The 26,325-nt window shown below is 46.3% G+C and overlaps 1 protein-coding gene across 2 annotated transcripts in view; it reads right to left on the bottom strand.

The window, feature by feature from the left end:
• Positions 1-26,325, bottom strand: part of LOC135036631 (protein argonaute-1) — a 319,574-nt gene that overhangs the window by 119,369 nt on the left and 173,880 nt on the right. The gene's annotated exons all lie outside the window — the stretch shown is intronic.

The raw sequence follows: 26,325 nt of genomic DNA, 5'->3' as shown, positions 1-26,325 counted from the left end.
GCCGCGGGCAGACGGGGGACAGCAGCGCTGCAGGAGGATGTGGCACAGCCGCCAGACCTCACGGCAGCGTCCACCCGGCACCAGCAAGCGGGACCTCACTATGACACATCCTCCTGCAGCGCTATGCTGTAGCGCGGCTCTCCCCCCTCTCCTCCTTTCAGGTCAATCATCTCAGTTTGACTTTTTTTTTAAGTCGAACTGAGATGGTCAGAAACGGGGCCAAAATCTGTCGAATTTGGCCCCGTTTCCCTCAGAAGCACGTGAATCGGCAGCTATACCGCCAATTCACGTACTATTCGACAAGATGAATTCCTCGACTTGTCGAATAAAAATGCTGGGGACTGAATAGGTCGGAACCACTGACGTGTGGTGGGGTGAGGCAGAGCCTTTCCTGTCATACTAACGTTTGCGCCAAAGTTTTGACTGTATAAAGCAGGGCTGGCCAAACCAGTCCTCGAGATCTACCAACAGTACACATTTCCCAGACCACCTAGCTGGTGCACAGGTGTAATCATTACTAATTAAGATGTGCTGCATTCATTCCTAACTGACAATTCTACAGATCTCCAGGAGGCCTGGAAAACATGAACTGTTGGTAGATCTCGAGGACCGGTTTGGCCAGCCCTGGTATAAAGTATATGAAAAATACAAAGAATATGTCATAAATATCTTCGTTGTATTATTCTAATAATTTTTATAGCCAAAACTCTGGAGTAAAAAGTCTGAGGCAGTGCCTCACCTGTGTATCTTTTCCGTACATCTCTGATCAAAATTAACCAAATTTCCAGCAGTTTATACTGCTGCACCTGTGTATAATGCCCAGATGTACCCTTTGGCTCATATACTGTGTGTAAATCTGGCTCTGCTGCTAGCCAGTGCCTCCTGAGCCATTTAGCTCACCGCACGTCCGTGGTCGGGACCCATTCCGACCTGAAAAAGTCGAAAACTGCCGTCTTTTCGACAGACGGCAGCTTTCGACCTTAACTGAATATACCCCTATGTATGCATATGTCACTGTATGTATGCCTGATATAAACTTGACACATATGTTACAGGTGCAGAGCTGGATGCATCTTCCAATGTGTGCGAGAAAGCATTTTCAATTAAATCTCTTTATAGCAACAGTCTAAAGGAAATACATATAAAATGTACAATATTTGGATGGCTTAATTTAAAGTTTACTACAACCAACAGATCTCCAATTTAAGGGTGTATTCAATAAGTGTCGGAAGTTGCAGTTTTGTCGGAAAGACGGCAGTTTCCGACAGGTTTAGGTCGGAAGGGGTTCCGACCTATTCAATAGTTTTTTCCTACAAGTCAGGGATTTCCGACTTGTCGGAAAATACATGGATTGTCAGATTAGCCACAGATCCACGTGTTCCGCGGCCAAATCCGACAGGTTTTGGCCCCGGTTCCGACAATGTCAATGCGACTTTTTTTAAAGTCGGATTGACATTGTCTGAACCCGGGAGATGGACGGGGAAGCGGGGACAGTTAGGAGGGACCATGTGAGCCAAGCAGCGGGGATGCCGGTGAGGAGACGAGTGGGGACGGAGCGTTGGCGGGTGAGGAGCAGCTGTCGGGAGCGGCCAAATCCGACAGGTGGATTTGGCCGCTCACTGAATACTGACCTGTCCGATCCTTCCCACTGGAAAGGATCCGACAGGTATTGAATATATCCCTTCGTGTCAGCTCCTATATATGTCTTAGGGTCTGTTTCAGAGTGTATGCAGCAGCTGCACGAAAATATGCAAAATCCACAGGAGGCATCTAAAGTAAAAAGACATCCACTGCTGGCATCTTTGATCCACTGCTACATCCAAAAGGCAAAGCATCGGCACAACTGCATGAACATCAGACATCTGCGTAATTCTCAGGTTACTCCGGACGTCCTGCAAATTCACACTGATGGTTCCAGTGAAGCTGTATCCAAGAATGTAGCCACTGAAATGTTCTCCATTGCTGCCCCAAAACGCCAGCAATATGCCAATCTTAGTGCGGGCCACATATGCACATGAGTAATGTGGTTCCTGCGCATGAGCAGATCAATAAACATCTAAGGTTTCAAAAAATAAGAATTTACTTACCGATAATTCTATTTCTCATAGTCCGTAGTGGATGCTGGGGACTCCGAAAGGACCATGGGGAATAGCGGCTCCGCAGGAGACTGGGCACAAAAGTAAAAGCTTTAAGACTACCTGGTGTGCACTGGCTCCTCCCCCTATGACCCTCCTCCAAGCCTCAGTTAGGATACTGTGCCCGGACGAGCGTACACAATAAGGAAGGATTTTGAATCCCGGGTAAGACTCATACCAGCCACACCGTACAACTTGTGATCTGAACCCAGTTAACCGCATGATAACAGAGGAGCCTCTGAAAAGATGGCTCACAACAATAATAACCCGATTTTTTTGTAACAATAACTATGTACAAGTATTGCAGACAATCCGCACTTGGGATGGGCGCCCAGCATCCACTACGGACTATGAGAAATAGAATTATCGGTAAGTAAATTCTTATTTTCTCTGACGTCCTAGTGGATGCTGGGGACTCCGAAAGGACCATGGGAATTATACCAAAGCTCCCAAACGGGCGGGAGAGTGCGGATGACTCTGCAGCACCGAATGAGAGAACTCCAGGTCCTCCTCAGCCAGGGTATCAAATTTGTAGAATTTAGCCCCTGACCAAGTAGCTGCTCGGCAAAGTTGTAAAGCCGAGACCCCTCGGGCAGCCGCCCAAGATGAGCCCACTTTCCGTGTGGAATGGGCTTTTACAGATTTTGGCTGTGGCAGGCCTGCCACAGAATGTGCAAGCTGAATTGTACTACAAATCCAACGAGCAATAGTCTGCTTAGAAGCAGGAGCACCCAGCTTGTTGGGTGCATACAGGATAAACAGCGAGTCAGATTTTCTGACTCCAGCCGTCCTGGAAACATATATTTTCAGGGCCCTGACTACGTCCAGCAACTTGGAATCCTCCAAGTCCCTAGTAGCCGCAGGCACCACAATAGGCTGGTTTAAGTGAAATGCTGAAACCACCTTAGGGAGAAATTATCACCTGCTGGGAATACAGCTTGTGAATGGCTTCCAATACCGCCTCCCTGTCGGGGGGAGACGTTGGTAAGGCAGACTTCAGGAACCGGCGAGGGGGAGACGTCTCGAATTCCAATTTGTACCCCTGAGATACTACCTGCAGGATCCAGGGGTCCACTTGCGAGTGAGCCCACTGCGCGCTGAAATTCTTGAGACGGGCCCCCACCGTGCCTGAGTCCGTTTGTAAGGCCCCAGCGTCATGCTGAGGACTTGGCAGAAGCGGGGGAGGGCTTCTGTTCCTGGGAAGAGGCTGTCTGCTGCAGTCTTTTTCCCCTTCCTCTGCCCCGGGGCAGATACGAGTGGCCTTTTGCCCGCTTGCCCTTATGGGGACGAAAGGACTGAGCCTGAAAAGACGGTGTCTTTTTCTGCTGAGAGGTGGATTTCCCAGCCGTTGCCGTGGCCACCATGTCCGTTAGACCGACCCCAAATAACTCCTCCCCTTTATACGGCAATACTTCCATATGCCGTTTGGAATCCGCATCACCTGACCACTGTCGCGTCCATAACCCTCTTCTGGCAGAAATGGACAGCGCACTTACTCTTGATGCCAGAGTGCAAATATCCCTCTGTGCATCTCTCATATATAGAAATGCATCCTTTAAATGCTCTATAGTCAATAATATATTGTCCCTGTCCAGGGTATCAATATTTTCAGTCAGGGAATCTGACCAAGCCACCCCAGCACTGCACATCCAGGCTGAGGCGATTGCTGGTCGCAGTATAATACCAGTATGTGTGTATATACTTTTTAGGATATTTTCCAGCTTCCTATCAGCTGGTTCCTTGAGGGCGGCCGTATCAGGAGACGGTAACGCCACTTGTTTTGATAAGCGTGTGAGCGCCTTATCTACCCTAGGGGGTGTTTCCCAACACGCCCTAACCTCTGGCGGGAAAGGGTATAATGCCAATAATTTTTTAGAAATTAGCAGTTTTTTATCGGGGGAAACCCACGCTTCATCACACACCTCATTTAATTCATCTGATTCAGGAAAAACTACGGGTAGTTTTTTCACACCCCACATAATACCCTTTTTTGTGGTACTTGTAGTATCAGAAATGTTCAAGACCTCCTTCATTGCCGTGATCATGTAACGTGTGGCCCTACTGGAAAATACGTTTGTTTCCTCACCGTCGACACTGGAGTCAGTGTCCGTGTCTGTGTCGACCACCTGAGGTAACGGGCGCTTTAGAGCCCCTGACGGTGTTTGAGACGCCTGCACAGGTATTAACTGATTTGCCGGCTGTCTCATGTCGTCAACAGTCTTTTGTAAAGTGCTGACACTATCACGTAATTCCTTCCATAAGACCATCCAGTCAGGTGTCGACTCCCTAGGGGGTGACATCACTAATACAGGCAATTGCTCCGCCTCCATACCATTTTCCTCCTCATACATGTCGACACAACGTACCGACACACAGCACACACACAGGGAATGCTCTGATAGAGGACAGGACCCCACTAGCCCTTTGGGGAGACAGAGGGAGAGTTTGCCAGCACACACCAGAGCGCTATATATATATATACAGGGATAACCTTATATAAGTGTTTTTCCCTTATATAGCTGCTGTATAGATTTATCTGCCAAATTAGTGCCCCCCCTCTCTTGTTTTACCCTGTTTCTGTAGTGCAGGACTGCAGGGGAGAGTCAGGGAGCTTCCCTCCAACGGAGCTGTGAGGAAAAATGGCGCCAGTGTGCTGAGGAGATAGGCTCCGCCCCTTCTCGGCGGCCGTTCTCCCGCTTTTTTATGGAAAAACAGGCATGAGTTAAATGCATCCATATAGCCCAGGAGCTATATGTGATGCATTTTTTTGCCCCCTAAGGTGTTTATATTGCGTCTCAGGGCGCCCCCACCCAGCGCCCTGCACCCTCAGTGACCGGAGTGTGAAGTGTGCTGAGAGCAATGGCGCACAGCTGCGGTGCTGTGCGCTACCTAATTGAAGACAGGACGTCTTCTGCCGCCGATTTTTCCGGACCTCTTCTGCTCTTCTGGCTCTGTAAGGGGGACGGCGGCGCGGCTCTGGGACCCATCCATGGCTGGGCCTGTGATCGTCCCTCTGGAGCTAATGTCCAGTAGCCTAAGAAGCCCAATCCACTCTGCACGCAGGTGAGTTCGCTTCTTCTCCCCTTAGTCCCTCGATGCAGTGAGCCTGTTGCCAGCAGGTCTCACTGAAAATAAAAAACCTAAAACTAAACTTTTTTCTAAGCAGCTCAGGAGAGCCACCTAGACTGCACCCTTCTCGTTCGGGCACAAAAATCTAACTGAGGCTTGGAGGAGGGTCATAGGGGGAGGAGCCAGTGCACACCAGGTAGTCTTAAAGCTTTTACTTTTGTGCCCAGTCTCCTGCGGAGCCGCTATTCCCCATGGTCCTTTCGGAGTCCCCAGCATCCACTAGGACGTCAGAGAAAATATCTGATTCAGGCCCTTAAACCACAACAGGCTCAGCGAGGTCTTCCTTGTCTCTTTACAATTATAAGCTTAGCTACTGCATGCAAAACACAACAGTTTTGGTGGTTGCCACCAGCACCATTGTAGTAAAGGAGTTGATTAGGTTTAGAAAGAGTGGAGGTGTAAATTGAACCTTGTAGGACCGCATGGTGTAGACAAGAGGAAAAGACCATTAGAAGAAGTGAACTGAAACAGTAGAACAGAGAAACAAAGGGCAATGGAGTGAAGGACGTGTAAGAGGAGTGGGTGGGCAATGATGTCAAATGTGACACAGATGTCCAGAAGAAAATGCACAGCAACGCTAACAGAAAAGATTAAAGGTAACTTTAGCGAGAGGACAGTTTCGGTGATGTGAAGTGGTCAGAAACCAAAACAGTAATGAAATGGTTTGGAAGATTGCAAGCTTATAATAAAAATAAATATCTGCTCAACTAGTTTGGAGGCAAAGAGAGAGAGAGAGAAACTGGGAGTGACCAGATGATAGTGACAAGAGGCAAGGTGAATTGGGCTAAGTATAGGCACGGGTTGGGGAAAGGGGTGTACTAGGAATTGCCAGCTGTCGGAATGCCGGCAGCGGGGTGAGCGCAAAAGAGACCCTTGCGGGCACGGTGGCGCTCTATTTATTCTCCCTCTAGCGGTGTTGTGGACAACCCAAGAGGGAGAAAAGTTGTCGGCATACTGATGGTCGAAATTCGGGATGAGTGCCACCCGGGGAAAGGTATCAGAGAAGGTGAAAGGCACCAAGGGAGTGAGCAGAAGAGAAATTACAAAAGAGTGCAGTTGTCATCCCCAGATATGGGGACACAGGGCACATGAGGGGGAAGAGCAGGATGCAAAAAAGTGGCAAGTACTGGCAGGAGATTTCCTGACCAGACAGTGTAGCACTTTGGTGTTGATGTGATGGGTAGTTGTGAGTCGAGTATTTGGCAGAGGAGGTAGTTGATTAGGCAAAGAGGTGACAAGGCTAAAGTAGGCTAACTTTGCATGAAAGAATGCGGAGCTGTATAAATATGGGATTCATATAATTAAGTGGAGGAAGTCAGAATCAGAGCAATTAAATATTTAGGATTTAAGGGTCACACATTGGTTGCATATTAGTAACTGTGGGGCAGATGTATTAACCTGGAGAAGGCATAAGGAAGTGATAAACCAGTGATAAATGCACCAGCCAATCAGCTCCAATATGTAAAATAACAGTTAGTAGCTGATTGGCTGGTGCTTGTATCACCTTGCATTTATCACTGGTTTATCACTTCCTTATGCCTCCTCCAGGTTAATACATCTGCCCCTATGTGTATCAAACAAAGAAAATTAAATTACTTCCTTTTGAGCAATCTTAGTTCCATTTCTTTAGCGTAAGACAGCCAGTACATGATAAACAGGATCGCCAGCTGTACAGAAAATCACACTGCTCTTTGAAACCTTGTTAGCCTTGGTAACAGAATAAATAATTTGGTGTCCAAATTGCTACTGACACGTTTCATCATAAATTGACATTCCTTCAGAGGCATGGTGCCTCAAACTCTAGAATGTTATACAATGCATATGGCTATTAGGGGGAGATGTACTAGTGAAAAGTGTGGAGATGTGAGCCAGTGGAGAAGTTGCCCATGGAAACCAATCAGCATTGAAGTAACATTTAATTTGTATATTATAAAATTACACAGAGCAGCTGATTAGTTGCCATGGACAACTTCTCCACTCTTTCCACTGCTTAGTACATCTTCTCCTCAATCTTATATTCATTTATGGATCACTTCTTAGTCATAAGGAACGGATTCCTAAAAAGAGCACACTGATATGATAAACATCTGACTGTTAATTAAAAAAAATATCATAGAGCTCATTAAATACATTAATAATATAATAGAATTCTAAACTTAATATTACAGTTTTTATTTTATATGGCTGTTGATATGTAGAGTGAGGATCAAAAAAGAACAACTGTATACAACATTGTGGCCTGGTTCTATATAGCGAGTCATATTTTATTGAGCTTCAGCCTATACTTATTGCTAACCAAGGATGCAGGGCCGTAACTAGGTGTGTGCCGATGGTGCCTTGCCCGCAACGCAAATGCACTGAGGGCGCACCTCCTGGCAGCACACCTCTCCGTACGGCCATCATGTCCAGTGAGTACTGAAATCCTGCCGCTGCCGGGACGGGGAGCGGTGCCACAGGCGCTATGTGGCAGCACCCCCCCGTCCCGTCCCGTTATCCATCACTGAGAGCCGCGGCAGCCTCTGCAAGGGAGTGGGAGCTCCCGGAAGTGGGAGAGCTACCTCAGGCGGCAGCTCCCGGACATGAGTGTGTGTGTGAAGCCCTGGATGCCGGATCGCCGCCACCACCTGCCTTCAGCTGCCGCCTCAGGTGACACACACACACACTCTCTCTCTCCCCCCCCCCCCGCCTAATGTGTGGACTCTGCTGCCATAATGTATAAAAACGTGGACTCTGCTGCCATAATGTGTAAAAACGGGGACCCTGCCTAATGTGTAAAAACGGGGACCCTGCCTAATGTGTAAAAACGGGGACTCTGCTGCATAATGTGTAAAAACGCGGACTCTGCTGCCATAATGTGTAAAAACGGGGACCCTGCCTAATGTGTAAAAACGGGGACTCTGCTGCCATAATGTGTAAAAACAGGGACTCTGCCTGCCTAATGTGTAAAAACGCGGACCCTGCCTAATGTGTAAAAACGGGGACCTTACCGGACGTGTAAAAATGGGGACTCTGCTGCCGTAATGTGTAAAAACGCGGACCCTGCCTAATGTGTAAAAACGGGTACCCTACCTGACGTGTAAAAATGGGGACTCTGCTGCCGTAATGTGTACAAACGGGGACCCTGCCTAATATGTAAAAACGGGGACCCTGCCTAATATGTAAAAACGGGGACTCTGCCTGCCTAATGTGTAAAACCGGGGACGCTGCTGCCATAATGTGTAAAACCGGGGACGCTGCTGCTGTAATGTGTAAAAACAGGGACCTTGCCTAATATATAAAAACAGGGACTCTGCCTGCCTAATGTGTAAAAAAGGGGGACTCTGCCTGCCTAATGTGTAAAAAGGGGGACTCTGCCTGCTGTAATGTGTAAAAAGGGGGACTCTGCTACCGTAATGTGTAAAAAGGGGGACTCTGCTGCCGTAATGTGTAAAAAAGGGGGACTCTGCTGCCGTAATGTGTAAAAAAGGGGGACTCTGCTGTCATAATGTGTAAAAAAGGGGGACTCTACCTGCCGTTCTGTGTAAAAGGGGGACTCTGCCTGCCGTACTGTGTAAAAGGGAGACACTGCCAGCCGTACTGTGTAAAAGGGAGACACTGCCATCCATACTGTGTAAAAGGGGGACTCTGCATGCCATACTGTCTAAAAGGGAGCTAAGTGACCACGCCCCTTCCACGTGAAGTCACGCCCCTACATTCTTTTGCACGCGCCTGCGGCGCGCATTGGATGTTTTTATATGTGGTGGAGGGAGCTGATGCTGTTTCTTGCACACAGCGCTAAAATGTCTAGGCACGGCACTGCAAGGATGTCACACTCAAACTTTTTAGATGCAGAAAATATAGATCCAGTTTAATTTAAAACAAATAATTCTGATGCTTGTCAAATTTAAGTTATCAGAAAAACCAATCACGTTCAGCGCATATCATTATATGCTTTGTAGGTTTTATTTTATGCTATTCATAAAGGCAACACTGATTGAGACGTTACTGCAATCCCATGGGATTTATTGGATGATTAGATCCATGGAGTAGATTGAATAAAAGCTTTTCTAACGCTTGGCATAGCAACCAGATTCTATCCACCATTTTCAAGAATGCAAAATAAAAATGATAGCTAAAAATCTGTTGCTATGGGCAACACCACCACTTCTAATTTTTAGAAGATTTAGTGAATCTAGCCCCACGGTTTCTATAAAGTACAACACCATTTTGGATCACATTTACCTTCTGATGAAAGTGGATTATTAATCCTCAGAAACCCGTCAAGGTTATGGTCATTATCTCAACACAAGGATAGTATCTCAATTTACCACCCAATGGGGGTAATTCCAAGTTGATCACAGCAGGATTTTTGTTAGCAATTGGGCAAAACCATGTGCACTGCAGGGGAGGCAGATATAGCATGTGCAGAGAGAGTTAGATTTGGGTGGGGTGTGTTCAATCTGCAATCTAATTTGCAGTGTAAAAATAAAGCAGCCAGTATTTACCCTGCACAGAAACAAAATAACCCACCCAAATCTAACTCTTTCTGCACATGTTATATCTGCCTCCGCTGCAGTGCACATGGTTTTGCCCAATTGCTATCAAAATTCCTGCTGCGATCAACTTGGAATTACCACCAATATTCTGCAATAGTGCTTAAACTGCTCTCATCTCAATACAAGGACTTTGGAGCAAAATGTGGGCAGACTACATGGGATAAACATAAGCCTTTACACTCGAGCTGGACCAGACTGAGGGAAAGCACAGGACAAGTGGTCCAGAATGTGTAAAGGTGCATACACACGGTGAGATCCTTGCTATGTCCGATTTTGACTATGCGATTTCCCTTGAACTCCCCCAGAACCCAGATTGTACAGATTTTGACTATCTGTGCTTGAGATTTGTCTATGTACGATTTTGACTAAGTGGCAATTTTGACAATACTTTGTACTAGATAGTACACTAGATAGTCAAGACTGACTTGCCTGCACAGTCTATCTAGCCTTACGATACCGACCCAAACGGGAGTGCGCATCGGGATCGAATCTGTATCTCAAGCTGCCTAACACCTTGAGATATGCACTAACTTTCCATAAGATTTTGATTATATAGTACTCACCGTGTGTACACACCTCAAGTCTTTGTTGTCATTTATGCTATACATTCTATTTTTTGTGTCGCCTGTCTTAGTTGCACAAATAAATCTCCCCTTTTGTCATTCAGTTTACAGATATAAAATTACCAAAGAGTTGTATGGCTTTGTTATAGTTCTGGTATTCTCACTTGATGTTGGTAGAGTATGTAAGAATATACAGTATGTCTAAGTGGCAACGCAATGCAATGCAATTAGGACACACGAGAAGACTCTGCTGACTAATTTGATCTGCAACACTTGTACATCTGTGTGTCTCCCAATCTGTATGCGAAGTGCTACAATGCAATGCCAATGGCTTTTTCATATCAAGTTTCTTTGTGTGACTTCTTTTTTTTTTAAAGTTTTTATTAAACAGATCACATCATAATAAATCGGCTAAGAAATACAAAGAGTACCAACATATTATAGACATGAGATACATAAAAAAGGTCTATACACAGTTTAATCCTTAAGTGAACCAATTTTTTAAATATTGAGTAGTGAGGATGGCATCCTCACATAGAGTGGTGTGGCTAACCGCAAGGAAAGTAGAGAAATAGAAGAGGGAAGAAATAAGAGTGTGAGAGTAAAGAAGACAGACAGATGTGAGAGAAGAACCGATGGGGTGAGGCACCCAGTGGAAGATTATATAAAGGCTAAGAGAGTAGTACATAGTTACCAAAAGAACAGGGATGGGGCACTTTGAGAAGCTAACCAGGGCGACCATATTTTATCACATGATGTAGCTGAATTTTTAATTATACTAGTCATGTACTCCATCTTATATGTATACCAGATGCGAGAAATAACCGACTACAGCATTGGTGGAGTGGCCGATTTCCAGTCGGCTGCAATTTGGTAGTTCGTTGCAGAAACAATATGGCGCATCAATTTGGTATAGTAATTTATATATGTTCTCTCTTATTCTAACACATAAATAGCTGGAAGCACAGTTTTCCATATTTCTGACCATTCTTCATCATCTAGAGTAACTACAAGGTTTGCTTCCCAAGCTGTCTCATGGGACTCTCTCGTTTGGGACGGATCTATTATAAGAAGAGCATAAAGATAAAAAATGAGACCTTTAGATGAGGAGAGTCTCTTACAGATTGTATCAAAAATTGTAAGAGGTCTGTTGACTAGAGTAGGATGAACCGTAGCGTGAAAAAGCCTGATTTGTAAATAGCGAAAAAAGTCAGCAGATTGGAGTGACAAATGAATTTGGATCTCAGAGAACGATGGGAAGAAGGCGTTAGTAGCGATGTCATGGAGATAAAGAAAATTCCCCTCTTTCCACAAATGAAAGGATGACCTGCACATACCCAGAGGGAAAGCAGGGTTATGAAATAGCTGAATAAGAGGGGATGGGCCGGGGGCTAGCTGGAACTTCCAGTTGGTATAGTCCCAGATAAAAATAAAAAATTAAGGGGCCACTATTGGATGGGCCAATGTTACGAGGATGAAAAGTTCACGGCAACCAAAGGAGAGAGGAAACTGTGGATAAGCCCAGCTCATCAGCCTAAATAGCAAGCCAGACCTTCTTTGCCCTTTGACTGCACCACTGTATGCAGGAAGCAAGTTGAGCTGCAAAATAATAACTCTTATAGTTAGGAATGCCTAGGCCTCCTTCCTGAGAGGGACGCTGTAATAGAGTCAGTTTGACCCCAAGGTGTTTTTTAGCCCAGATAAAACGTACGGTTTGGAAATTTTAAAATGTACAGGGGAATATATTGGGAAAGTTTGGAAAAGATATAGAATCCGAGGGAGTATGTTCATCTTTAAAGAGGTTATTCGGCCTATCCAGGGGATAAAGTGACTGAACCACATTTGAAGGTCAGATTTGATCTAGAATATGGGGAAAGTTAGCTTGGAAAAGCTGGTGGTGACGGTGAGTGAGGAAAATATCTAAGTATTAAATTTTTTGTTTATGCCATGTAAATGGAAACAGGGTTTTCAGTAGTAGCTTAGAAGAGGAGGTTACATAAAAATCCAGCACATCCATTTTACTGGGATTGATTTTATATCCCAAATGTTGCGAGTGAAGGTCAATTTCAGAGAGGAGAGGCTGGAGCGCATCCTCTGGGTTGATAAGAGAGATGAGAACATCATCAGCGTAGAGCGATATTTTGTGTTCAGGGGATACTACCTTCACTCCAGAGATACCCGCATTGCCTCGTATTTTAGCTGCTAGGGGCTCCATAACCAAGGCGAATATCAGGGACGAGAGCGGGCAACCTTGCCATGTGCTGTTGGTGATTCCAAAGCCAGATGAGCTGACATTCTTGACAGAGATCCTCGCTGTTTGGGAGCTAAACAGTGCCGCAACACAGTCGAAACATTTACCAGAAAAACCCATCTTGCAGAGTACTTCGAAAGCGAATGTCCAGAAAATGCAATCAAATGCTTTCTCCGCATCCAGTGCCAAGATAAGCGAGGGAAATTTCTGTCGATGAATGGAATGGATAAAGTCAACAGCCCTCCTGGTGTTATCGGAGGTTTGATCCGACCTGGTCAGGATGGATTAGACTGGGAAGAAGAGAGGCCAAACCAAGAGACCAGAATTTTAGCATAAATTTTCAGATCCACAATTAACAGCAAGATCAGCCGGTAATTGCAATACGGAGTTGGGTCTCTGTCTGGCTTGGGAATCACAACAATATTGGCTTGCGTAGTGGCAGGAGTAAAAGACTCACCCCCTAAGATACTATTAAATAAAGAAGTGAGATGCAGAGCCAGTTCCTTTGCAAATAGTTTGTAATAGTGTGCCGTGAACCTATCGGGGCCTGGTGCAGCCGTGGACTACATTAATTTAATGGCCACGATAGTCTCCTCCTCAGAAATGTCTTTAATTAAGCCAGCTAGCTGAGTGTCCGCGACACATGGCAAGTAGACAGACGATAAAGAAGAACGTACATCTTCGGGTGCAGTAAAGGGAATCTGAAATGTATCTTCCATATTATATAACGAATTGTAAAAGTCCCTGAACTCAACCATCACCTTGGGGTCGTAGGAGATCAACCCTAATTTGCGATATAGTTTGTCTATCATGCCAGCAGCTTGCTTCAATCGGAATTTGTTAGCCAATAGAGAGTCAATTTTGTCCACTTTGTTGTAAAATCGTTGGTGCAATTTCTGTAAAATGAGGATGGCACGGTGGCATAAGAGCATATTCAGTTGTCCCAGGGAGACTGTTGATGTTGGGTGATCATGGCCGCAATTTCCAATTCTAAAGGAGCAAATCTTTTAAGCTGCTTTCTGTCACGCTCGGCGTAAGTTGGGGTTCCGACAACCGTGTTTCGGCTGAAGGGACAGCTACCTGTGAGGAGAGTAAACGAGGTGGCTGAATGTAATTCCTCCTCATGGGGTCGAAGCCAAACTAAGTGTTAACGTTGGCCGGAGGAAGTAAAGAAAAGGAGGACTGTAGTTTTAATGAATAATCAGGCTGTACGCGAATATTGGAGAAATAGAAGAAACTGGAAGAATTAGAGTCTATGGTTAAATGACTTCAAGAGTGAAGTAGAAGAACTCCGGTAAAGAGGAACTGAATACTGTGTTTTATGATTAAAAGACGAGGCTGAAGTACTTGGAATTTGAAGAAATGAAGACTGTGGTTTGTGATTGAAAGAGGAGGCTGAAGAACTTGGACTTTGAAGAAATGAAGACGTCTGCGGGAACCGAAGTTAGCACCTGGAGCTCCTCTACGACCTGGGACCCCGTGAGCGCTTCCACGAATGGCAACGGACTTAGACAGCAGGACTGCGGCAGCGTTAAGGTAACCGATAGATGAGAGCAACCAGGACCAGGAAACCAGAAGTAACCTGGGAGCACAGAGCTGGAGAACCTTTCACAAGGAGGTAACTTGAAGCACTGGCACTCTCCCTCTGAGCCAGCCCCCTTTTGTAAGGGGAGAACACGCAGGATTGGCTGGACACAGATTGGGAACTTCATTGGTAATACTCTGGTCTCCAACATGGCTGCCCCCAGCACAGGAGACATACTTAGCTGTTAGCATACAGCTTTAGCCAGCTTCTGTCTCTGACACACTATACTGTGTCACCACTAGAGGTCCTTACTGCAGCGATCCCCGCCACAGCGCCCGGCTCTCCAGACCCTCAGCCCTCGGCTATTGGCAGCCGCACATCCGTCCAGGAGGACCTGCCGCCAGCAGCTCCCTGCCGCGCCACCCAGCAGGACGGTAACCCGCGGGAGCACCCGCCGGAGGTAAGGCTCCGGAGCCTGACACTTTCTTACAAATTGTGGATGTCTTCGCTCTGAATAGTCCTCTCAGGGTGGCCATATGGGCCTCTCACACAGTACTAAGGGAAGCTTCGAGGGAAATGTTCTAAGTGAAGTAATGGTTTAAAGCCGTTAATAGAGAGGGGTGAAGTAACATGGACTCATCAAGGCACCATTTACGTGGGCCGCAAGGGGAACCATCAGAATGTAAACTGCTGAGTGTATAGTCCAGGTAAAGTGGGTAATACCGTAACCCAAGAGGTGACAGATGAGGAGACATGGATCATATCGATTCGCGAGTAATGCTGGTGTGGGATGGAAAAATGGGTGTAGTCCCTAGCATAAGAGTGCCTAATGCTCCAGGAGTCACGAAGATTATGCTGCTTAAGGGAAGCAACTAAGGTGAGGGAAGCCCTAGAGGTAGAGGCCCTGAAGTATGCACTGGGGGATTAGTACTGTCTACAAGGGGATCAATAATTGTGTGAAAAATGGGTTGGGTATGGTATGCCGGCGGCTCGGATCCCGACCGCCAGAATGCCGGCAGGGGGGTGAGCGCAACAAAGCCCCTTGAAGGCTAGGCGGCTGGCCACAGGTTCTATTCCCAATCTATGGGTGTCGTGGACACCTACGAGTGGGACTAGCCCCTGTCAGCCGGGATTCCGGCTGTCGACATTGTCAGTGAAAACGGATCTTTGGCACCATCCCGTCGCTGACCGTTGTAGCTATCAGACGCGTTGGCGCATTGCGGCTCATACGCATGTGCAGTTCGGATCTGATTGCCCGCTGTGTGAAAACACACAGCAGCAATCAGATCTGAATTAGGCCCTTGGTCAAGTCAGCCTGAACCTTACTAGTACGGCCTGAGCGGAAACATCTAAATTAAGTCCCTTTGTGAGTGAGAGCAACCTGTGTTTAACTGCTGGAAATGGGAAGGGGAAAGGAAAGGGGAGGCGGAAAGGGGAGGAGAAGAAAGGGAGGAAGTATAAAGGGGAAGGATGAGGGGGAGAGAGGCAACAGTTATATACATCCATCAATAAGAACGGAGGTCAATAAAAACATCACTAGTAAATACAATTAAACAATCAGATGCTCGTAAACTGAACAATGTGTATAATGTCTTTCAGAGAAACATAACATCAGGGGGGAAAAAATAGCAAAACTATAAAGAAATTGCAACAATTTTGAAAGTAAGAGGATGACAACTCGGGTCATTCATCACTAATACCAGCCACGGGCTGGCTAAAGTGACCACAAATGGAGAATGGGGATTAAAAGAGGTGTACAGTTAGTCAGGTGGGTTCAAAGTCCCTATCCTGATGAAGAGGCACCCATGTCCAGTCCGAAGAAGAGGGTGGACGGGAAAGTTGAGGTTTCGGAGAGGAGGTTGAATTAGTAGAGGCGGTGGATGACTCTGGAAGGAGACTGAGTATAGGCTCTGTCCCTTAGATAAGGTCTTCACGGTGTAGGCAGTGTTGTCGACGAAGGTTTGAAGCATAAAAGGAAATCCCCATCTGTAATGGATTTGATGCCGATGGAGGATTTTTGTAACTGGTTGAAGGTCTCTGCGTTTTTGGATTGTCGACGTAGCCAGGTCTTGAAAGATTTGCAACTGCATATTTAGAAAGGACTCTACAGGAGAGTCCAGAGTTGTTGACAGGATTCTTTCCTTTGAGCGGTAAAAGTGAATGGGGACTATCACATCCCTAGGAGACTGGGATGAAGGCGCCTTAGACCAAAGAGCCCTGTACGCTCTGTCAAGTAAACAGTCCTCGTACGTGAGCTCAGGCACTAAGTGCTGGAAGAGATCTTTCAAGAAGGAAGGCAATGATGAACTCTGGTCCAATTTGGCCACATTACGAAATCGAAGATTAAGAGAGCGATTTTCAGAGTCTTCTTGCCGTTCCTTTAGAGACTCTAGTACAGTGTGAAGCCTTAAGAAGTTCCTTGTCAAGATGATAATGCGAGCAACACAAGTAGTCAGTTTTAGACTCTAGAGCATCCGTCCTGGTGCCGAGAGATGCAATCTTGGCCTTGAATTCTGTCATCACTTTAACAGAATTTGCACCCCGCAAGCAGTCATGTCATCACTGCTTGGATTTAAGGAGCGATAAATGATTCTGAAGGGAGGGGGGGGGGGACTCTGGGTGTATCATCGGGCCTTGAGAGCCTTTATTCTTGCCCTCCATGAAATTCGCAGAAGCCTGTAGGGCTTTCTTATTTCTCTGAGACATGTTCAAACCGTCACGAAAGGAGTCACCGGTGGACATACAGTTAGACGGTGTAAGATAAAATATAGAGTATATGAAATTAAATTAAATGAGGGAGAGAATTAAAAAACCAAGGAGAGTCATAGGGTGTTGCGTCAAATGATCAGGCCAATTTTAGGCAAAGTAATTCAATATTGCAGCTTGTGAAATTACAAAAGGCTGCCACACGGGGGAGCCAAACCCACAGGAATGGAAGCCTGGTGTCCTGTGGCAAGGTTTAATAGAAAACCTTATTATGTAGTCACAATGTAGTGTACCCCTGAGGCTACAGGGACAGAGACCCACAGGGTATCGGAGGTAAGTGAAAGGGGGCATACACCTTTCGCTAGGGAGGTATAGGTGAGGGACAGAAGGGCTGCAGGTGTGGTGGAAGGAGAGCTCAGTCACTGCTCAGAGACTCCACCAGTGAGGGAGGCAGAGGAGGCCGCCCGGTCGTCCCACCTGGAGAAAGCTGCAGAACGTTGGGCCAGGGAAAGCCAGTAACCGCAGCGCCACAGGAGCTCACTCCCGAGCTGGAGAAGGATAGCAACAGAGAGCCGGGAAGCTAGGTAGAGCAAGCGGCCATCAGTTCCAGCACCGGGCAGACAGGCAACAGAGAAGGAGAAGGCGGCGGGGCCCATAGTGAATAACAGGTGCCTGGGTCCTCAGCACAGAAGCAACCACACAGGGTGCTGCGGTACAGCAATCGTGGGCAGATCTCCACGTGGACCAGATGTGCGTTCCTGGCTGTAGAGGTTCCAACTTCAGAGGGGTGAGCAGGCCGCAACCGGCAGAGGTGAAGGAGGCCCCCCTGGCTCAGCGAACCTTACTCCCCGGTGTAGGTCAGTTGTGGAACTTGTAAAGGGTCAGATAGGAGTAACTAGGGGTGATAAATCAGTATTAACAGAGGAACATCAGTAGGAGCTCAGACAGAATATGTCCTTTCACATTGCTTTCCAGAGAAAAAAAGCAACAACGGCTGCGCTGTATACCAAGCAATGAGTTCAAAACGAGAGCCAACGTGTAAATAAAGAAATATTTAATAACAGTGTTTCACAATTAAAAACATTGAATAATAATAAAAGATATATAATATTTAAAACAGTAAGAGCACACCTATATCTGTCTCAGGTGATAGAGGGCTAAATAGCCATACGTTGGGTGATAAATGCATAAACGTCCGTTTTCCACAAATTGTGAATGGCTGGCGTAAGGACGATTCAAAGTAGCAGTGCAATTCCACGGAGTAAAAGATCAGAGTCACCGGGTTAGTGATAAAGTTACCTCTTAGGTGGGCTGGTTTATTAGCCGAGCGTCCTCGGCTAAAAGTCCTGCAGTGCCCACTACACTCTGCCGCAGAGATGAATTGAAGAGGTCACCGGATGGCTGTTGCTAGCCGCGGCGGTAAAATAGACGGTAGCCGGCTGCAGCAGAGAATGGTCAAAAGGTGTAGTAGCTTAGACCAGTTCGGGTTGCACAAAGTATTCACCTGGACCAGGTGTGCAAGAAGGCGGGGTCCTGACGCGTTTCGTCACTCATCTGTGTTCTGAATTACAATGCCCCCCCCCCCCCCTTGTCAGCCGGTTTGATGACAAGGGAGGGGTCATTCGCCAATCTCTGGAAAGCCAGTCTCTCTTGAACAGAGAGATTATGTCTATATTTGAATCTCTTATATTCCTTCTGACAGAGGGCATTAAAATCATCTAATGTTTTTTTATAAAAAATGTCAATGGGGGGACTCCTATAGTGTAAGGGAAAAAATTGGGATTTGTTCCTGAATTTGCGTGTACGTTCATTAAGGCGATCTGGACTGAATAACGGGATAGTAGAGTCCATATGATTATTTTCTAAAAGAAGGGACTCAGGCATATCTAAACTAGTCCTGTCCTGGTCATCTAATACAATAGGGAAACCATCAAGTTTACGTTGAGTGAGTTTCTTAGTGACAAAATATCTTTTACATGCTAACGTTCGAATAAAAGTGTTAAGTTCTACAAACAAATTGAAGAAAGCAGGAGGTTTCGAGGGGGCAAATTTCAATCCTTTTTTGCTAAAAGTCGTGTTTCAGATTCACTGATAGGTGCGGAGGATAAATTGTAAATGTTAGTTTGGCTTATGGTCTCCGATCTCGCTTTTTTCTTTGTAACCTGCAGCCTCCTCTACATCCTCTAGATTTTCTTCTCTTGCTCTTTTTGGGGATTCGAATCTGAGAGCATCGTAACGATTCGGCATATGATATATGAACATAGACGCAATATTCAAAAAGGTTTTATGTTCCACAGTGTCTCTAGACACTTTTCAGATCAACATCATAAAAATCCAGATGATATCCAGCTAATTGGTATTGAAACTATCATGACCACAGTATGTGGGGGAGATATAGAAAATTGTCTTAGAGAAAATTACTGGATTCACAAATTAGGAACTCTTACCCCAGAAGGTCTTAATGACTGCATTGAATTTGATCTCTGATAATTAATAGTAAGCAGCAATTTTTCTATATTGGTGGCTTACTCATTGGTTTCCACTTCTGTAATATTGTTTCTTAGGCATCTTCTTCTCTCTGTGATTCGAATATCAATTTATTAGTAACGGGCTACATCCCTAGAGAGGTCTATATGTTAATGTTAGAACTCCGCATTGGGTCCACTAACACACTTTTTCTCTGGGCTAGGAGGTCCTATCTATATCCGACTAGTTCAAAGAATTTGTAATAGTGACACTATATTTTCATCATGTATGCGGAACCCCGGGGCTATGCTGTCTGCTAGAATACGAGACTGGATTTTGTTTTTTATATATATTTTTTATATATTCATTCTTTATGAGTTTGTACGGAGATCAGTCCTCACATTGTACTAAACAACCTTTTTGCCACTCTCTATATAAACACCACTGTATTAAAATAAGGGATACCGAAGGCGGCATGTGCGGACTTAAACCACTATGTGTTCCTATGCTCCATTATGTCCGCCACACTACTAGCAGGAGCCAGTGGCGCATCGGGTTAAAGCATAGAACTGTGATTCCGTACGGACATAGGTTCGATTCCATACCAGTAAATACTGGCGATTGTTTGTTATTTTTATGTTTATAGTGTTATTAATATTACTACTAACTTGGCTTAAGTTAAGAACCTTTATCAAGTTCTATATGGCGTTTGATAATAACTTATTGCCTACTGTCTTAACTTCCCTTATTTGAATTTAAAAACTAGTGGTATGCATACTTAGCACCATCCTGAGTGGAAATAATGATCGTATTGGAAACATCTGATAACAGTCTCAGGGTGAGATCTACACACATCTAGATCGTCCACATCTCTAATAAATGCTAGCGTTTTACAATATGCTCCTTTAAATGAACATCAAGACACTTTATATGATTGCTTATTTTCATCTGTATAATACTTCTCATGATAGTTTTTTTATTGTTATAAATGATATCTGCCATTTGTATTAACTGGTTGTTTTCCATATATGAGAGCCAACGTGTGTGGAATATATTTGTGCCTAACTCTTGATTACAGGCATCTGTTTGTTATTAATTGTTCTGGCTTTAAATACTAGTCAGCTTGGAGGCAGGATTATACCTTCGATAAAGTCACGTGAGAGTGACGAAACGCGTCAGGACCCCGCCTTCTTGCACACCTGGTCCAGGTGAATACTTTGTGCAACCCGAACTGGTCTAAGCTACTACACCTTTTGACCATTCTCTGCTGCAGCCGGCTACCGTCTATTTCACCGCCGCTGCTAGCAACAGCCATCCGGTGACCTCTTCAATTCATCTCTGCGGCAGAGTGTAGTGGGCACTGCAGGACTTTTAGCAGAGGACGCTCGGCTAATAAACCAGCCCACCTAAGAGGTAACTTTATCACTAACCCGGTGACTCTGATCTTTTACTCTGTGGAATTGCACTGCTACTTTGAATCGTCCTTACGCCAGCCATTCACAATTTGTGGAAAACGGACGTTTATGCATTTATCACCCAACGTATGGCTATTTAGCCCTCTATCACCTGAGACAGATATAGGTGTGCTCTTACTGTTTTAAATATTATATATCTTTTATTATTATTCAATGTTTTCAATTGTGAAACACTGTTATTAAATATTTCTTTATTAATTTACACGTTGGCTCTCGTTTTGAACTCATTAACTCTTGGTATACAGCGCAGCCGTTGTTGCTTTTTTTTCTCTGTCTGTGTACCACTCCACATAGTGTGTCGGCAAGCGCAGTATCCCATGAGTTTTTAATTTTTAATTATCAATTTACTGTGATTGAGGCGCTGTTCAAGTAGTTTTTTCACATTGCTTTCCAGGACAGGCCTCCAAGTTCCTTTGTGTTTCATATACAGACTCAGTCGCATACAGATATACAAGGTGCATATCAAATTAATCATCATAGTCACCCCGTGCATTCTAGTCACATTGTTTTGCATCTAAGATGCATTTTAAGCAAAAAAAAAAAAAAAAGCCAAATGCTAGCCGTTGCACTGGACCTGTCAGCTCACTTACACCAGGAATCTCCCACTGTGAGGGGTATTGAAGCTAAATGTATGTGGACACATCTGTACAGTAGTTAAAATATGGTGGGGGGATACAATACATATCTTAGAATTCAGGTACCAAAAAAGGACTGGAGGGAAGCAGAAGTGAAAACATGAAAAGAGGAGGGGCTAAGTGATTGAGGTCAGAAGGCAGGAGGCAATGAGGAGTGACAGATCAAGAGGTACTATGAGGAAAATAAGATTTTACTCACCGGTAAATCTATTTCTCGTAGTCCGTAGTGGATGCTGGGGACTCCGTAAGGACCATGGGGAATAGATGGGCTCCGCAGGAGACTGGGCACTCTAAGAAAGATTTAGTACTACTGGTGTGCACTGGCTCCTCCCTCTATGCCCCTCCTCCAGACCTCAGTTAAGGAAACTGTGCCCGGAAGAGCTGACATTACAAGGAAAGGATTTTGGAATCCAGGGCAAGACTCATACCAGCCACACCAATCACAACGTATAACTTGTGATAAACTTACCCAGTCAACAGTATGAACAACAACAGAGCATCAACAATGGATGCCAACATAACGTAACCCTTTATTAAGCAATAACTATATACACGTATTGCAAAAAGTCCGCACTTGGGACGGGCGCCCAGCATCCACTACGGACTACGAGAAATAGATTTACCGGTGAGTAAAATCTTATTTTCTCTAACGTCCTAGTGGATGCTGGGGACTCCGTAAGGACCATGGGGATTATACCAAAGCTCCCAAACGGGCGGGAGAGTGCGGATGACTCTGCAGCACCGAATGGGCAAACACAAGGTCCTCCTCAGCCAGGGTATCAAACTTGTAAAACTTAGCAAATGTGTTTGAACCCGACCAAGTAGCTGCTCGGCAAAGCTGTAATGCCGAGACCCCTCGGGCAGCCGCCCAAGAAGAGCACACTTTCCTTGTGGAATGGGCTTTCACCGATTTTGGATGCGGCAATCCAGCCGCAGAATGAGCCTGCTGAATCGTGCTACAGATCCAGCGAGCAATAGTTTGCTTTGAAGCAGGAGCACCCAGCTTGTTGGATGCATACAGGATAAACAGCGAGTCAGTCTTCCTGACTCCAGCCGTCCTGGCTACATAGATCTTCAAAGCCCTGACTACATCAAGCAACTTGGAATCCTCCAAGTCACGAGTAGCCGCAGGCACCACAATAGGTTGGTTCAAATGAAAAGATGACACCACCTTCGGCAGAAATTGCGGACGAGTCCGTAATTCTGCCCTGTCCATATGGAAAACTAGATAGGGGCTTTTACATGACAAAGCCGCCAATTCTGACACACGCCTAGCCGAAGCTAAGGCCAATAGCATGACCACCTTCCACGTGAGATACTTTAGCTCCACGGTCTTAAGTGGCTCAAACCAGTGGGATTTCAGGAAACCCAACACCACGTTGAGATCCCAAGGTGCCACTGGTGGTACAAAAGGGGGCTGAATATGCAGCACTCCCTTAACAAACGTCTGAACTTCAGGAAGAGAAGCCAGTTCCTTTTGAAAGAAAATGGATAGTGTCGAAATCTGGACCTTTATGGACCACAACTTCAGGCCCATAGTCACTCCAGATTGTAGGAAGTGCAGGAACCGGCCCAGCTGGATTTCCTCTGTAGGGGCCTTCCTGGCCTCTCACCAGGCAACATATTTTCGCCATATACGGTGATAGTGTTTTGCTGTCACGTCCTTCCTAGCCTTTATCAGCGTAGGAATAACTTCATCCGGAATGCCTTTTTCCGCTAGGATCCTGCGTTCAACCGCCATGCCGTCAAACGCAGCCGCGGTAAGTCTTGGAACAGACAGGGCCCCTGTTGCAACAGGTCCTGTCTGAGAGGCAGAGGCCATGGGTCCTCTGTGATCATTTCTTGCAGTTCCGGGTACCAAGTCCTTCTTGGCCAATCCGGAACAATGAGTATTGTTCTTATTCCTCTCTATACCGACTGGTACACCCACGGTGTCACTAGGGCGTCCACAGCTATCGCCTGAGGGTCCCTTGACCTGGCGCAATATCTTTTTAGCTTTTTGTTGAGGCGGGACGCCATCATGTCCACCTGTGGCAGTTCCCATCGCTTTGCAATCTGTGTGAAGACTTCTTGATGAAGTCCCCACTCTCCCGGGTGGAGGTCGTGTCTGCTGAGGAAGTCTGCTTCCCAGTTGTCCACTCACGGAATGAACACTGCTGACAGTGCTTGCACGTGATTCTCCGCCCACCGAAGAATCTTTGTGGCTTCCGCCATTGCCATCCTGCTTCTTGTGCCGCCCTGGCTGTTTACATGGGCGACCGCCGTGATGTTGTCTGACTGAATCAGCACTGGCCGGTTTCGAAGCAGGGGCTCTGCTTGACTCAGGGCGTTGTAAATGGCCCATAGTTCCAGTATATTTATGTGTAGAGAAGTCTCCAGACTTGACCACAGCCCTTGGAAGTTTCTTCCTTGAGTGACTGCCCCCCATCCTCGGAGGCTTGCATCCGTGGTCACCAGGACCCAGTCCTGTATGCCGAACCTGCGGCCCTCGAGAAGGTGAGCACTCTGCAGCCACCACAGAAGAGACACCCTGGCCCTTGGGGACAGGGTGATCAGCCGATGCATCTGAAGATGCGATCCGGACCACTTGTCCAACAGATCCCACTGAAAGATCCTTGCATGGAACCTGCCGAAGGGAATGGCTTCGTATGAAGCCACCATCTTTCCCAGGACTCGCGTGCAGTGATGCACCGATACCTGTTTTGGTTTCAGGAGGTTCCTGACCAGAGATGCTAATTCCTGGGCCTTCTCCACCGGGAGAAACACCTTCTTCTGTTCTGTGTCCAGAATCATGCCCAGGAAAAGCAGACGCGTCGTAGGAATCAGCTGCGACTTTGGAACATTCAGAATCCAGCCGTGCTGTTGCAACACTTCCTGAGAGAGTGCTACGCTGATCAACAACTGCTCTCTGGACCTCGCCTTTATGAGGAGATCGTCCAAGTACGGGATAACTATAACTCCCTTCTTCCGAAGGAGTATCATCATTTCGGCCATTACCTTGGTAAATATCCTCGGTGCCGTGGACAGGCCAAACGGCAACGTCTGGAACTGGTAATGACAGTCCTGTACCACAAAGCTGAGGTACTCCTGGTGAAGTGGGTAAATGGGGACATGCAAGTCAGCATCCTTGATGTTCAGCGACACCATAAAATCCCCCTCTTCCAGGCTTGCAATGACCGCTCTGAGCGATTCCATTTTGAACTTGAATTTCTTTATATAAGTGTTCAAGGATTTTAAATTCAGAATGGGTCCCACCGAACCGTCCGGTTTCGGTACCACCAACATTGTGGAATAGTAACCCCTTCCCTGTTGAAGGAGGGGGACCCTGATAACCACTTGCTGGAGGTACAGCTTGTGAATTGCCGCCAGCACTACCTCCCATTCCATTGGGAAAGCTGGCAAGGCTGATTTGAGGTAATGGGGGGGGGAGAGTCGCTTCGAATTCCAGCTTGTATCCCTGAGATACAATTTGTACAGCCCAGAGATCCACCTGTGAGCAAACCCACTGGTTGCTGAAGTTTCGGAGACGCGCCCCCACCGCACCTGGCTCCGCCTGTGGAGCCCCAACGTCATGCGGTGGACTTAGTGGAAGCAGGGGAGGACTTTTGTTCCTGGGAACTGGCTGCATGGTGCAGCTTCTTACCTCTACCCCTGCCTCTGGCAGGAAAGGATGCACCCCTGACCCTCTTGCCTTTCTGAGAACGAAAGGACTACATTTGATAATACGGTGCTTTCTTAGGCTGTGAGGAAACCTGAGGCAAGAAAGTCGACTTTCCAGCTGTCGCTGTGGACACGAGGTCCGATAGACCGTCCCCAAACAATTCCTCACCCTTATAAGGCAAAACCTCCATGTGTTTTTTAGAATCAGCATCTCCTGTCCATTGCAGAGTCCATAAGACCCTCCTGGCAGAAATGGACATAGCATTAATTCTAGAGCCCAGCAGGCAAATGTCCCTCTGAGCATCCCGCATATATAAGACGACGTCTTTTATATGGCCCAGGGTTAGCAAAACAGTATTCCTGTCGAGGGAATCTATGTCGTCTGACAGAGTATCTGTCCATGCTGCTACAGCACTACACATCCAGGCTGAAGCAATAGCAGGTCTCAGTAGAGTACCAGAGTGTGTATACACTGACTTCAGGATAGCTTCCTGCTTTCTATCCGCAGGCTCCTTTAGGGCGGCCGTATCCTGAGACAGCAGGGCCACCTTTTTAGATAAGCGTGTCAGCGCCTTGTCCACCCTAGGGGATGTTTCCCAACGTAACCTGTCCGTTGGCGGGAAAGGGTACGCCATCAGTAACCTCTTAGAAATCACTAGTTTCTTATCAGGGGAACTCCACGCTTCTTCACATAATTCATTTAATTCATCAGATGGGGGAAAAGTCACTGGCTGCTTTTTCTCCCCAAACATATAAACCCTCTTGGTACTAACAGGGTTAATCTCAGAAATGTGTAATACATCTTTCATTGCAATAATCATGTATCGGATGGCCTTGGTCATTTTAGACTGTAAATGTGCCTTATCGTCGACACTGGAGTCGGACTCCGTGTCGACATCTGTGTCAACCATCTGAGATAGAGGGCGTTTATGAGCCCCTGACGGTTTCTGAGTCGCCTGGGCAGGCGCGGGCTGAGACCCCGGCTGTCCCAAGGCTGCAGCGTCATCAAACCTTTTATGTAAGGAGCTTACATTGTCGTTTAAGACCTTCCACATATCCATCCAATCAGGTGTCGGCCCAGACGGGGGCGACACCACACTTATCTGCCCTTGCTCCGCCTTCACGTAACCCTCCTCATCAAACATGTCGACACAGCCGTACCGACACACCGCACACACACAGGGAATGCTCAGACTGAGGACAGGACCCCACAAAGTCCTTTGGGGAGACAGAGAGAGAGTATGC

The sequence above is a fragment of the Pseudophryne corroboree genome, chromosome 2, assembly GCF_028390025.1.
Source record: "Pseudophryne corroboree isolate aPseCor3 chromosome 2, aPseCor3.hap2, whole genome shotgun sequence".
Taxonomy (NCBI): Eukaryota; Metazoa; Chordata; class Amphibia; order Anura; family Myobatrachidae; genus Pseudophryne; species Pseudophryne corroboree.
This window is presented reverse-complemented; position numbering and strand designations above follow the sequence as displayed.